Raw genomic sequence first — 17,162 nt, forward strand, 5'->3', positions numbered from 1 at the left:
TCAGCCGTTAGGGCAAAATTTGACGATTTGATCTCCTTGGTGTGCATATTATATACGTTTTTCTCATGAATTTCGGATATAAAAAGAGTCGTCATGGTATTCATATGTTTGGTCGTGATTTTTCCGTACTCTTCTATCAACGAAACGGAAATTCCAGCTTTTCACTTAAGGAAAATCCCTTAAAAGATTTACGAACAGGTTCTTTGATTATTGGAAAAAAAAATTTTTGCGTTTTGAGGAGACGGAACTTTGTGTAACGAGGATGTGTTCGCAAATCAATTGGCGACTGAAAACGAAAGACGTTGTTAATGCTGTAAAGGTACACGGAATGGAAAATTCTGATGGCAGCAATAATGCACGGGAAATACCACAGCAATTACACAAGCCCAGATGTTCTGCTATACATGACAGTGTGGAAAGTTTTGTAAAAAATCTTGCATTTTTATCCGTACAAGAATTGATCACAGTCAAGAATTGATTGCTGGTGATACAGTAATGATAAGCGGAAACACTTGCCATGATATCTATTGCTCAGTCGATGGTTTATTATGCATGGCCCTGGAAAATTCTGTGGAGCGATGACTCTCATTTTTATTTGCATGATGATGTAAACATATAACTGCCGTATTTGAGTCACAAAAATTCACATTTTCACCAACAGATTATATTGGTGTAACGATATGGTGTAAATCAGAGTAGGCTTTATCATTAGTCTTTACCTTTAAAGAAAACTCTACACCTGGGCCATGTTCTGTTCTGTTGCTAGATGTTGAGATATGCTCCAAAAAGTCGTCATTCCAGCATTGCAACAGAGAAATTGTCCGAACATCACTATCTTTACTCAAGATAGTGCACCTTCACATATAGGCTTAAATATGCAAGCTTTACTGTAACATTTTTCGTACGAGAAAATGGTTAGCTAATTATTACCAACGTCATAGCCACAACAATCCCGACTTGATCTGATCCCCTTTGACTTTTGTGAGGCCATCTAAGGATCCTCGTTTATAGAGGCAATGTTTCCAATCTAGTGTTTTAAAAGATGAAATTTCACATATATGACAACTCCACGCAGGTCAACTGCGTTCCGCCATCGAAATGCATAGTAAAGATATTACACGATGAGATGGGGCACAGAATCATATTTTTTGATGTAATCGACAATTCCACATTCTACATCTATAATCACATCTGTAATTGAAATAAAATTATTGAACGTTATCCCACAACTTCCAAATTTTATTAGAAAACATACCTAAATCCTAAATTGCACACTAAGAGGACAGCAGCGCCAAATTTGACCATAGCAGTTAAATTTTAAAGTAAAATGTTTTCCCGGAAATCAAAGCCACAAACTCATGACAGTAGGTATATCAAATTTGATATTTTCCCAATAGTTTTTTTCACAGATTGTTCTAAATACCTACTTTAATCATGATCATCTGCACTAAATATATTAAAATCGATGTATAAAAATATAAATGCACTGAAGTAATTTTCTATCTGAAGAATAAAATTATAATTGTTCCGTTAAATTTATATTAAAATTTTTCTAATAATTTTTTTAAAAAGTTGTTACACATATCTTTCACGCAGTAATTACAAATTATAAGATTTTTAACAGTATGTATTCATATACACTATATTTAAATTTTCATGGTTTATTATAGTGTTAATGTTCTATTATTATAGTATTAGTATATAGTGTAGTGGTTTACAATCTGCAATGTAGCAGTTCAAATCGTCTGCAGACTGACCTAGTCATTTTCCAAACTGAAATTTTATGCTGTTTTGTACATAAAACATTTTCATGCATCACCTATCTCTTATATTATTATAGGTTACTGAATAGACAAAGTATTTTGGCATAATTTGAGTTGATATTTAGGGGGTAAGAATGGATGGAGGCAGTACGTAGTTCATGTGTGACTCGGTTTAAGTAGTTCGCGGATCGAATAACTTTGAAAACCACTGGTATAACGTATATGTATATACAAATTAAACACTATACATTGTAGTATACGTGGATAAAAATTTATATTTTATTATCGTACTGTACATGTGTATAAAAATATATACTAAAAGTAATTATATTTCATATTTAAATAGCGTGTATATTTATATATATTTAAATTTTCAATTAAAAAGTTTACATTTACAGAATTAATTATAAATTCTTTATTGTATTATTCTAAATCTCGAAATGTAAGAGTTAATCCAGTTTAACATTTTGTTTAAAAAAAATACAGATTGTCATAAATAAAGCTGCATTAATTTGCAAAAATAACTATAATAATCAATTGGAATTATCAATCATAATATAATAATATTAATCATAATAATAAATGAAACTCAATGTTTTTCGCGTAATATTTTCGAATACCTTGCAATTTTTTCCAATTTTGTTTCTTGTTTTTTCTGAAAAGAGGAGAAACCGATCTCTGGAATTTTTTCTAGGAAATTTTATTTTATATTGTCGGAATAAATTCCATCCGTCAATTTGTCTTTTCTCATTTTCTGCGCTGTCTTTGAAGATAACAGGTGCATAAAAATTTTCTCAGAATAAATAAAATTCATGAAATCTATTCCACACGCGTCCTGGCTATTATTATACTCGATAAATTTTTAAATGTTTACGTTCTTAATTATTTACAAGAATTGAGCAAAGGAAAAAAAAAACTATTTAACTTTACAACAAATTTAAATAAACTAACAACATAAAGTTATAGATAAAATATTTAAAAATATATATTTCGAAATGATTTTCAAACTTAAATCTTCATATGGTGATTACATTAAAACTTTAAGAATTTTGTTCTAGACTATATTTTCCAGAGAATTTTGAAATTTTAATTCCTCTCTTCGTGTAAATCGTCAACTTCATTAGAAAGCATTTTCATATTGATAAATTTTGAACTTCTTCAATTTACTTGATATGTATAAAATTGCATTTTTATCATTTCGATTACTACGCTCACGCTGACTAAGTATATGAAAGATTATTTATTAAATTAGTAACATCAGCATTTCTAAAATTATGATATAAATCATTATAAAAAATTATAAAGTATCTACTAATGACGAAAAATATGGCTAATAAGAAAGCTGAAACATGTATAAGACATCAGAAATGATATAAAAAAGAATTTATAATTATAGGATATTATACAGTAAGTATTAACGTTATGTTTAAACGTATTTTTGAGAAAGTAAACTTAATTTTAAAGTAATTATTACTATTAGAGTAATATTTTATAGGTCTATTATATTTTATAAGCTATGTTTTAAAAAATATTATAATTTAATTTATTAGTAATTGAGTGAATGAATGTCTTTAAAAAATCAAAACAGCAGTCTAGTTTATTTAAATTATAATGTCTTCTCGATAAAAATTTCAGGTATTAAATTAATATTTTATCAGTTAAATTCATATAAACAAAATAATATATTTGAAGTTATTGTAATTTTGTTTAAAAGACAACTTAATTTGAAAAAACTAAAAATCTTTAAATAATAGGTAAAATTTTATAATTAACCATCTCATTTATGAAAGTCGAACACAAATTATTTTGTAGAAAAAATAACCTTCTATTTTACTTCTAATTTCATCGTTTTAAATATATATGATTTATCAATATATAGTTAGAAAGTTCGTGTTTTTTAAAATGCAATCACAATAAAATATTCAAAATAAAAAAAACCTAAAGTGTGCCATATAAAATTCGTATTACCAATTTTTCTTCATTTTTTATGTCCTACAAAATACAAAATACATGTAGTTTATATTTCCAAAAACTTTGTATCGTGCCAAAATCTTTGCTTTTAAATTTTTTATCGAAGTTTTTAATTATATAAAAACTCTATTTTCAAAAAATTATCCTTTCTGTTATTTTTTATTTAGTTGTTATTTTTTTCATTACATTAATAATATTTATATTAAAAGTTAAGTCTATAAGTTTATATAAAATTCATTAGTAAAATTCGTTCATATAAATATAAATGTGTAATAAAATATAGACTTATAACTAGTAGTATTATACAATTTCTTAAAAAATTGCCATTTTGATTAATTAAGGAAAAATGTAAGAATTAAATTTAAATTCGTGCACATACTATATTCTGAAATTCTACATATTCTGCACATGTAATATTTGAATATAAATGCAGAAAAATACTAATTTGTAAACAAGAATTGCATTTATTTGACAAAACTTAAGCTTATGAGTCCGTCTGAGTGACGACCTTTCACCAAAAATCGATATTGTTGTTATCACAGCTAAAATAGACTGACAACATTGCTGGTAACATCAGATCTATAGGCGATTGTATTGGAAAACGGTCTATGCTATCATCATTGAATTGGACATCTGTGTCGGGAAGGAGGTCTCGTTCATACATTTGAACAACTGAATTTATTTTAGAAAACTTTCTTACTTTGCAATTTATTAAATAAACAGTTAAATAATAGTTCAATTACTGTGAACATTTCTACGTATCATTCTTTTCTAAATAAATTTACAATAATATAAATTATGGTATTTATATATACATATATATATATATATATTATTAATAATATTTTATCAGAAATTTTTCTTCCATAAAAGTACAAACAATAATGTATTGGGATCATTCCTAGAATACAAACAAGGCAGTATTAGTATTGTGTACAGGATATTGGTCACAGAGAAAAGGCGAGAACCGCTATTCCATTGTGAGAAGGAAAGAATAAATTGGGGTTCAGTGGTTTATATTCAATTCGTATTCTCTATTGAAAATTTTCAGAAAAAGTGCCGATTAAATTATATTATTCGAATTTGGAAGCAACTATAAAAATTTCATTTTTTCCTCATAACTTGAATCGAATTTAGATTACGCAGTCGATCTAGTCAATAAACTGTTTTAATTTTTCATATTTTATTAAAACTTTTTATATGTTTTATTTTAATTAAATTTTCTAGTGGTGCTTATATTATTCTATTGATCTTTCACAGGAAGAAGCGGGATTTATCATACCCTGTCCTTTTTTTTTATTTATTTTTAATATATATACATATAATGCAATTTTTAGTTTTAACATTTTTTGTAAGTTATTGACTCATTTATTTTCTTAATGCACGTTTTTAGCCATTAACTATTGTGCTTATTTTTATTATTTTTTTATTCATCTAGTTCACTTCTTAATTTTTTATTTGATTTCATAACGTAAAAATATAAAAGCGTATTTAAATATAAGAATTTTCATTAATTGATTCACAATTAATGAAAACTCTAATATTTAAATCGCGTTTTCTTTTTATGAGATTTTTATGAGAATTGGAAAATATCCAATAAGCACATTAACAAATACGTGAATTCCTTTGTTATTAAGTTTTTTCCACTATAAAAAAAGATATTTAAATTCTATGTTGTTACACATTTTATGTTAAAAATAAAATACTAAAAACATCAAGAAAATATGTTTATTTTGCACAAGAAAGTAGATCTATATTTTCGTCATGAATAATTTATTATGTTTATACTTCATATCACTAGTTCTTAAGTTTTATACAACTATTTTATCGTTATTAAACGTATTACAGAAATTGAAATAGAGAAATGAAAGGGTAATAAATCAAATATTTTAAAATAAAACTGTCAGAAGTACAAAATTTAATTTTTACAATATAATTAAAAATTATTCTATGATTTTAATGTTACTTAAAGCTGGATTTAAAAATTAAAGGTTAAAGAAAATTCTTCACTAAATCGAAAACATTTCCATTAAATATAAAATAGGCTTTTACTTGAAACAACATTTTAATTATTAAGCAGATAAGAACTTAAAACAAAAATTGCAAACTTAATACTTAAAAAATTAAAATAACCGATACTTTGCCAAATAAAAAACGTGATGATATTACAAAAATCGAAACATCAAAAAATATTTTCTTTCTCACATTCGTTTCAAATTTTGTCAAAAATAATCGTAATATAATCATTGTAGAGAATTTGTCTGCAACTATTATTCGACTATTTACATTATCTTAAAAGCATTTACAATAAACTATATCGCATATAAATATGTTTTATTTTCTATTTTTAGAAAAATCATTTAAATTTATTTATGTATTTGGCTGAATGAAAAAGAAATCTAATAATTCAGCAGAATTTTAAATCGTAATTTATTATTATATTTTGAATGGATAAATTTAATAATATTTATTTTCTTGGCATATTCAGCTTTCACAATAGAACTACTACTTTCTTCTTCGTAAATTTAATTGACCCATGATATGATTTTTAAAAAATATTATTTGAATTTCTAGAAAATATTTAATAAAAAAAGTATATGCATTCACTTAGTCTAAAAGTATGCAATGTATATTCATATATATACGCTATTACATTGCTATCACAATATTTCCCAGTTCTTTAAGCTTTCCTTATTTTAATCAAATAATTCCTGAAGTATATCACCCGTTTCACAGACTTTCTTAAAGTAAACATCAATCGATCTGTGCCACTTTTGTATCTGTAATTATTGTTCTTTTCAATGCTGGTAGCATTTCCTATAAAAAAAAAGTTTTATCGACAAGTCACTTGTATCATTCTTAGAAATTCACCTACATTCCGGATGCCTTATCATTGCAATAATTTCACAAGATCTACAGACACCTCAGTAAACCGATATAAGAGCTTCAGGCAGAAGAGGACGAAAATAGTGTTGGAAGCACGCAGTTTCTTATTGACTGTTATTTCTAGTATAAACTTTACGTCAGTCAGTTCTTTTAGAATTTTTACTCATGGATGAACGTATCATTAAAACATTACTTTTGAAAGTGTCAATCTCTTACAAAGTTCAAAATCTATTTCAGATTTACCATTATGATTTTTAAACTAATTTAACGTTTTTGCTGTTTAAAATAAGGGGAAAAAACGAAAGAAATTAAATTGGCATTGCCTTGCAATACTTTGAACTGGAAATGTTTTTAGTTATTAAAAGTCAATGAAATTAATTTTATTGTTGCTATTCATTGTTTTTTTTTTTACTAAAAATAGTTTATTCTATAGACGAAATGTTTTTATCAATTATTTGAAAAAATAATTAATTAATGAATTAATAATTATTTGAAAAAATAATTAATTAATGAATTAATAATTATTTGAAAAAATTATTAATTATTTTATTATTTCATAAATTTTAAATTTATTCATGGTAATAATGTTCGATAATTTTTTAAGTAATTGTAATAAAATTATCTAAATTGAATTTATTTTTTAGATTTTGTGGTTCATTTGAATTTAAAATTGGAAATGAAGAATAAAAACAGAAAGAAAGAAAAAATAAAAATGCTTCAATTACAAAGCTTAATTTAATTTTTAAGGTGATGATTAAAAAAAGAACATAAATAACTTTTCATGATCATAAGTTTAGGTGTGTTCAATTTACTTTAGAATCAATACTTAAAAATTGAAGACCGTCGACTGACATTTAGAAGAAATGTGAAACTAGTTGGGGAATATGCTTGATGGTTATTTGATGGTTCTTGATTTTTTGAATATACTTCACACGAATCACAAGTGATGTGAAGATTCTTAAATAAACAGAAATACTCATTTTTATGGTTAACAAATCACTCAATCGCGAGTAAATTCACACGAAAAATTTTGTTTCGAGGCAAAACACATTAAAAAATATATAATCTGCAAAATAAGTTTCTCATTTACTCAATAACCTTTCTTAGAAAATATATTATATTTATTAAAAAGTTGGATTTAATGCTTCGAGCAATAAATAACTGTGAAATTAATTTAAAACGGTAAGATGTTTTGGTAATATGTGGTATAATCTACTTTTAGCAGAATTAACTTTTAAAGATTCATTTGCATTATGTTTTAACAATTACTTTATTAAGTTAGTAATTGACTTGTTGTAGCTAAATATACAATATTAAAAATTCAAATATCGAATTTTTTAAAGATTAAACTATATAGAAAGTTGTATTTTAAATAAAACAGTATAATTTATTATTACAAAAATCAATATCACTGTTTCTAAAAAAAATATCATTTTTTTATTTTTAATTCTTGGCAATGACATAAGTGTTCCAATAAAGTGATATAATTATTATTTACTATAAAAATAACTCATTCTTTAATATAATATATTTTAACTTAACAATATTAATAAATTATTTATATAAGAATATACTATAATATATTAAATATGAAAAAACTAATAGCGCTCAAAACTTTAGAGGAAAAAATTTTGAAAAGCTGTAAATTAACAAAAATCAAAGAATGCGAAATAAAGTCAATTAATTTTATAAAATATGAGATTTTTAGCCGAAAGAAACTCATGAGAAATGATAATATTTCATACCTTATTTTCTTTTTTTTTACTTCAGGTGTCATAAAGAGACATGAGATAATTTAATCGATTTATTGTGGACTAGATGCTTACTCCGGGCTAACTTCACCAAGCGTGCTTAAATTATACTAAAGTTGCTCTATTTATATTAATTATAACGCCTGTTTCACACCTAGAAATTCGATAATTTTCATAGCAATCAACATAAATATACAGTAAATTTATTTTCTAATGTGAAGGAGGAAGTAAAATTTGATGATTATTCCAATGTGATATATCGGAGAAAATTATTGCAATACAAAGCATTTGGCGATGTTCAATTATTTAATTCAATACTGAAATCTGGATTATTAGTACACTTAAAACAATATCTTGCATTTTAATATTTTACTGAACTGTTAAAAAATTTAAAATAATTAAAATAATATATATTTTATTAAATTTTAGAAACTGTCGTAACTTTAAAGTTTATTATCATTTTAAAAATTCGATTTGTAACTTTCATGAACATACTTTCCAAACCAAACTTCTATCTTCTAGGTATATTGTCACTAATTATCCATTTATACAGGATATTTAGGTGTTGTATATTATATTACATATGATAAATATTGATATGATAAAATAAATGATAATATAAATCCTCATTTCAATAGTTTAATAGAAATATATTATAATTTCAAATGCTGTAAGTTATACATATATAACTATGTTTAAAACTTTTGAACTATCGAAACAACAGGTAAAATCTACTAGAAATGAAAAAGTATATCTACAATTTAAATATAACATGCAACTGTAATATAATTGCATTATAGTCTACAATTGTAAGTATTACAGTTTTTCATTTTCGTAAAATATAGGAAACAAATAATTAAACATATTAATTAATTGCCATGTGATTGGTTAATAACACGATCTCGTGTTCAACACTTCTAAATGAACAATAATAATTAAATTTAATGTTGTAGTTTTTAATTTTTATATATGGAACGTTATATAAAGTATGAAAATTACGTTAAATACGAAACATCTGCTTTACTTGTTTAGTAATATTATATTGAAAAATAATTCGTTAATCTTAAGAAAGATTTCAGATAAATATAATCAATATTTTTTTTAATTTTCCGTTGATATAAATGACCAATTATATTATCTACTTCATGTCAAAATAAATTATGCCATTAATCATAATTAAAGATTATAAATATATGGTTGATGATTTTCGAAAATTTATTTTTAATAATAAATATCAATAGTTTAAAATGTATTGCATTTTTCTTAATTTAAAAATAATATAATGTCTTGATACGTAAAAGTTCGATTCACAAGTATGAAAATAATCTTGATTTAAGTTAAAATACTGTATATTTTAGCAATTAAAGAATAAATAAATAAAATCTTGAAAAGATATTAATTGAGAAAAGAAACTCTTACTGAAGTAATGGAACATATTACAAGATTTCCTATTATGAATCCTACATATATATATGCAGCGCTTTATTAACTTTTATTCCCAATACAGAGCTATAACTTATCTCTCATGAATGAATTATAACCAATTCTTAGCTTCTTCACAACAAGCTTAATTATGCATGTGTATGTAACTTAATGCACAGTATTATTATCCAAACTGAATTACAGTTTGGATTGCTGCTCGTTTCAATAAAATAAGATTTTTTTCCCTCTGTTTTTATAATTCTTCCATCTAAAGATCATGTCGTGTCGGATTTTTTCCAAGGGCATCACAATATCTGTCTGTCATATTTTTAGATTTTCCATCAACAACTTTTTGATATATTAAATATAAATCGTATTGACATTTTTATTTGAATTTTCGATAACTTTTATTCGATATAAAAATAATTATTTTCAAATTAATAATTTAATGAAAAAAGGAATACCCTATTTTTATAAAACCAAAGATGTTCTATTTTAACATTTATTCTCTGCATTATTAATAATTTTTTTAAAGAAAATCTTTATTCTCGTATAGATAAATAACATTTTTATACTCAATTAACATTAGCTACTAATTTAAAATGCAAAAGCAATGTTAAGTTTACGAGTTTATTTTTATATTTTGCATTTATTTTTAATTATTTGCAAAATAATTAATGTAATTTGAAACGGGAAAATAAACCTTTTCTTGATTACTATTTAACATTTATAAAACTTATATTATCATTTAATAAATAGTAATGAACTCTTTATTTTAATAATTAATTTTTTATGGAAGATTTTCACAGCTTAATTTGGATTATATCTATAAATAAAAATTCATAATTCCTAAATGTTTAATAATATACATTAGCTAAATTGGATAAGTAATTTCGCATATTATACTCCAATTCAATTCAGATAAGTATTTAAAACGAATTTTCAACGGATTCACTTTATCAACTATATGTTCACTTTTCTATATTTTCCTTTCTAACTTAATATTTCTCACTTTAACTATATATTTTACTTGTGTAACGTTCAGTACATGAATAACAATTGCTTAGTTTCTGAAATATTAAACATACATAAGCTGCTGCCAATAATTTGTTTAATAGAGCATATTTAGGATGATTCTAAATTAAATTTTAACTATCTCTGTCGACACATTTCAAAACAATGTTAATCACAATGGTCAAGTAAAATTGACTTGTAAACCATCGTATTTATAGCACTAGTTCTAAAATATAAAATTAATTTTATGAAAGAACAACAATGTGCAATTTGTTTTACGAGTATACACTTTTGTCAATTAATTGTGTATTTATTTCGTATTTATTTTATTTTATAGTTAGTCTTTGCGTAATATAAGTAGCTAATTAAATTATTTTTATAGATTAAAAAGTTTCGTATGGGAGTAAAACAGATTAAAATTTCCTTGAGTTTGCAAATATTATTTTCTCAAAGTGAAAGAGAAAAATTAAGGAGGTTTTATAAGTTATATTCGAGTAGCTACTTATTATACAAAACGCATTAATTTGAATAAATACATCGAAATAGGTTTTAATATAAGAATATAAGTGGATTCTTGCTATAAAAACTTTTAAAATTTTCACACGGAATTTGATAGTGTTTTATGATGTTCAGAAATAATGTATTTCGATCATGAAAATACTTGATTTCTGAATCAATTTAACTACAATTTTGACGAGTTCTTTTAATGATTACAAATTAGAAGTCTCTTAATTCATTTAACAGATCTTATTTAATTGCAGCTGAAGCGTATTTAATTAAAGAAATTAAATGTCATTTAAGGTTAATTCTTTATTTATATACACTAATAACATTTATATTCACAATTAATATAAGATATTAATTTAACATGCATAAAGAACTGTTAAGTTTATGATTTTATTTTTATTTTATATCTACATTAATCTACAAATACAACAATTAAAATTAAATTTAATTGTAAATATGTAAATAAGCGTTTGTTATTTTTCCCCCAGTTATCATTTACAACTTTTATATTTATAACTTATATCATTCGTTCAAAAATTTTCTTTTAAATTGAAATTTTGGATTATATCCAAATTAAACAAAATTTATCGATCAAATTTAAAATCACATACTTAACAAAAATTATTTGAATTAAAAATATCAATTATCTATCATTTAAAAAACAAACTTTTATTTTTTTTTCCTTGTAAAATTATTCTTATCACAAAACTTTGACAAATAAAAAAAATTCAAAAAAGATAGATGAATAAAATGGACCAAGAAAAAGAAATTTTTATACCAAATTACAGATAAATTTCATTTTTTCCTCTTTTCGATAAAGTTGAAACAATTTTATTAACTAGAACTATTGTTTACCACAATAAAATGTTCGAATGTACACAATATAAAAATTGGCATTTTTTTTTTAATTTTTAACATTCAAAATCTCGTGAAAGACATCATATAAGCATCGTATAATTTATATTTAAACTGTTTTTTTAGTTAAATATTTTTATTTATTTATTATGATTTGAGTATACTTTAAGAAACATCAGGAAATATATTCATATCTAGTTTTAGATATTTATTCAAGCGTACTGAGAAAAAAAATTAAATATTTATATCTCAAAACCAAAAACATTTTTTACATTACATTAAAATTTATTGTTATATTACATTATTATATTAAATAATATTCTTAAAGAGTTATAATTAGATAAAATTAATTTCTCGTATTCATGAGATAAATTAAATTATTATTATAAAATTGTGCATTTACTATAAGTATTTGAAATAATAATTAAAATTAAGTAACAAAATTTATCATATTAAAAATAAATATAATTATATTTAGAATTCTGAAAACGGTAATTATTCATTTAATTTTATTATTGCAATGACTTAATCCAAATTAAAGTATATAGATTTTCCGAAAATATAAGATAATTCGGAAAAATTACTTATTAGATTAATTAAAATCTTAATAGTGAAAGCTGCACCAAATTAGCAGCAATGGATATCGTGATGTCTCTCTCTCTCTCTCATCGTTCCTCTTTATATATATACCATTTGGAAATTTCTCATTAACATCTCAAACACAAGATGATAATAAGATGGACATCATTTTTACATTAGTTGAGAGGAAATTAAAAAGAAAAAAAAATAAGAAACTTATGCTACCATCAAACGATTTCAAACTACCGCAATTCATTGAGAGTTCTACGTAATTAAACTTATGTAATTCATCTTTAATGACAAAGATAGCGGGACAACATAATTATTGAAATTTTGCAAGGCCAGTTAATGCCCAGGATGCTAATATTTAACGGTTGTTTACCAATTGGTTCCGCTCAGTCGACTGACCGAACGGAAGCAACTGGATAAAATTTCTAATTGGTCTACGGCATATTACTAATAAAGCATAGTAACTAGTCTTACCTATGGTATCCTTTGCTTGCAGTCACGTGCTTAACTTCTTAAAATCAAAGGATGGAAGGATTAGGAAGAGAATCAGTCAAGCAAGACTGTAACAATGTCGGTTGCTGGCGGTCGATATTTCCACCACAATTTCCTACCAGAAATTCCAAATTATAAACAAAAATAATATACATCGGAATTAAAATATTTCTTTTCCAGAAATTCTCTTTCTTTGTGAATGTTGCGTTGTTTTATACCAGATGGAAAAGGGATGCGCTGCGAGTGATTTACCACAGCATTACTAGATTCAATAGTTGAAGAGCTAAGTAGGATGCAACCCTGGCGACGGACTGGGAAAACATTGACCATGGCGCATGCGCACCGCACCCAAGCCAAGCAGACGACGATTACTTTCTATGTTTAAATATCATTATCGACCACAAAAATCATAAAATATCTTTTTAGCTCGAACTTAATTATTTATGTCATTTAATTAAGTTATAATAAATTACAAATATTTTTTTTGATTTTAAAATTTTAAAAAAATTCTTTACGAAATTTCATTTCGGTTTTTTAGTTTTCATTTGTTTTATTCTTTTTTTCAATCTTAAATTTTAAATTGAAGTAATCCGTAATTTTAAAATTGAAAAACAAAATATAAAATGGAAAATTTACGTACAACAGTCACTTATTCTTGTTTGTTTTATTTATTTGTTTATTGACTTGGTCCAATGCTTATTTCAAAATATTAAGAAATTAAATTATAAAAATAATTCTGTTTTTTTTTTTAATGTAATAAAATTTTATTGTTTTTATTTGTTTTTCGCGAATTTTCAGTAAAATTTTTAAAACATAATTAATAAATATAAATCAATCAACTATTTTAAATAATATAAACATAATTCATTAATATGTATACATATACTTATTTATTTATCGTAAAAAATTTGCGAAATCTTAATAAAAATTTATTTAAAATATTATTCCAATATTTACGGCATACATTAAGATTCCCTCTACGCTTATAAAATATTTAATATTTATAATATATTTATGCAGATTATCTTCATTTTCGCATAAACAATTTCAGTATTACTTTTTACTTAATTTTAAAAAAATAATAAATAAAATTCTTGTAAAGTAATGTTTATTTGAATATTAAAAAGTAAATAATTTTACATTCACATTTTAAAAATTAAGATATTTTCTTTCTATTAAAAAAAAACAATGCCTTTTTAAATATTTCAACCGAATATTGTTTTTAAATAACATAAAATATTATCAATCATATAATTTAGTTATAAAAAGAATTTTATTTATACTTTACTTAATAAATTTTACTTTAAAAAATATTTCTTTTCGGAGATACTCTCAACGAAATAATAATTTCATTATTTTAATCTCCTAACAACTAAATATGAAGAAAAAATAATAATAAGGAAATGTCAAACGGTTGCAAAATTTATAACAAATGTATGGCGAATGGTTATTTCAATAAACCAGATGAAATATATATATATACAGTGTATGGTTTATCATGTCTAATCTGATGAAATTTTATGGCGCCAATCTATTTTATGCATGAATCCAGATACAGTACCAACAAATATTGCTACAACAGATGACGTATACTTCGCTTTTTCAGCTTTCCCTTTTTCGACTCTCATTTTTTTCTCTTTTTACCTAAAAATTGGGAGAATATAACAGAGGTCTTTTCAAAATAAAAATATTATCGAATCACAAACTATTCAGTTGCATCAAAATAAAATACGTATTATCGTTTCAAGTGCCTTTGTATTGTATATACAATTCAATTATATGATTGCATGGAAAATACACAATACATACTGCACACTGAACTTTTGTAGCTTACAAAACTGTTTTCTAAAAGCTTCTTGAGTTTACATGTATTATATATAACTGATACCTGTATCTTAAACTTACAGCGTAATAAAATCCTATCTTCAATGACGGAATAAGATTTTATTTTGAGACGGATCAAATCTGTATATAACTTCAAAGGAAAGTCAAGCAAAATGCTTAGATTATAAATATAATTTTCAATATTTTCTACCAAAAAATATCCACCTATAAAATTATTTATAACCGTATTTATACCTAATTTTTATTATTCAATATTCATAACAACTAAGTTTGAAATTTAGTGCAATTATGTCTATTTCTTACATAATTTTATTGGTAAAAATATCATAAAAAGATTTTGTTAATTACGTTTGATAGAAATGACTGACAACTGGAATAGGTGTCAATAACAATGGATTATCATTATTTACTGATAGTTTTATATAAACATACGACTACTAATATTTGTATACTGCTTACAGTGTACAAATTTAAAAGAATTTGTTGCATACACTTGTTACATATATACTATATATACGTGTATGTATGTGTATATATACTGTACATGAATATCGAAATTTTACAGAATTCAAAGTTAAAATGATTTGATTGCGTGTTTGTGTTGTATATTGTATTGTATTAATATATACATGTATTGTATATTTCATTTAATTTGAAGATTAAATAAAAACTAAAAGTTAATATTTTACTTTGGTTGATTTTATTAAAATAATATGACATATATATACATTGAAATCCTTCCAATAATCCAGAAAGAACGAAACATTGTTAATTGAACGAATAAAAACACAAAACAAAATTGAAAACTAAAATATTTACAATATATATGCAATATTTTAAAAATGCGTGAATTTCAACAAATATAGTAATATATCAAGATTCTGATACAAACGAAAATATATATAATATTGCTGTGAAAATAACATTTTAGTGATTAAAATTCGTAGTCTTCGTTTGCTATGATTTAGTACAGTAGAATCCCGATTAATCGAGTTTCCGTGTTATCTGAGGTGAATTGTGTAAGAGTACTTTGTCAATAAACACCAGAGAATGTACAGGCGAGTACAGCGTTGTCAAATAAAAATATTTGAATTATACATTCATATTCTAAGGCAGTTTTATTTTGTTTTTTTCCGGTTGGAAAATTATAATCTCGAAAACACCCGGTAGTGTAGTACAGTTTGTTTCATGAATCCTGGTTGAGCGATGCTCGGTACTCGTAAGAGGTTCAAGAAGTTTTAAAAAGAAATTACTTGGTGAATTTAACTTCGCACAACATACAAATTTTTAAAAGATTAAAAATTTTAATCGAAATCGTAGATTTAACTTACATTTACTTTAATAAATACAGTTTCAAATAAAATTAAAAGTATTGTATAATTTAAGTGTCATTACATTCAGTAAGTAGGTCTAATCTAAAAATAGAATACATCGCTCACGATGATGCTTCCAAATCCAGTTTATTTAATATAACCAAGTTATTCGAGTTTTTGATTCTACAAGACGTCCTTAGTCTACATTATTTTGGTGAATCGAGACTCTACTGTATTACTAAATGGAACATATTCTGTAATTTTCTTTTTTACAATCTTGCATATTATTACAGTAGACTTTCAGTTTCATAATTTGACAATTGACATTAATGAAAAGTCAAATATATTCAGCGTAGTTGAGTAAGGTTAGTCGACTAAGAAAAATTTTCAAGATTAAACTGAAATTAAAACATTGCTCTTTTAGATTTATGTTTCAACATTAAAATCGATAATGAAATATTATAAGAAATTTTATATCGTATTTATACATATTGTTCTAATTAATTATAACCACAAGTTGTATAGTGTTAGCATTAAAAATTATTTGTTTATTTTATTTATGATTTATTTATATTTTGTATTTGTTTGTTTGAATTATTGAGAATTGTTTGTGTAGCGCTACCTATAAGACAATAAAAAAAGATAAATCAATAATTGTATCCAAGTATATAGAGTTTTTTCTGTTTTATTATATTATATAAAGTTACAAAATAATATTTAATCCCATAATTCACTCGATCATATTGTCTCTATTA

The 17,162-nt window shown here is 24.0% G+C and overlaps 1 protein-coding gene across 6 annotated transcripts in view; it reads right to left on the reverse strand.

Annotated features, from left to right (window-relative positions):
- Positions 1-17,162, reverse strand: part of LOC136978689 (coiled-coil domain-containing protein AGAP005037-like) — a 526,382-nt gene that overhangs the window by 489,200 nt on the left and 20,020 nt on the right. Inside the window, exon 1 of one of the 6 annotated variants that reach the window (XM_067274443.1) lies at positions 13,232-13,553. The exons of the other annotated variants lie outside the window; for them this stretch is intronic. The gene's annotated coding sequence lies outside the window, so the exon portion shown is untranslated. Of the gene's footprint in view, positions 1-13,231; positions 13,554-17,162 lie in introns of those variants that run through there. 6 annotated transcript variants of the gene reach the window in all.

This window comes from Centruroides vittatus, unplaced genomic scaffold (genome assembly GCF_030686945.1).
Source record: "Centruroides vittatus isolate TY-2023 unplaced genomic scaffold, ASM3068694v2 contig_549, whole genome shotgun sequence".
Classification (NCBI taxonomy): Eukaryota; Metazoa; Arthropoda; class Arachnida; order Scorpiones; family Buthidae; genus Centruroides; species Centruroides vittatus.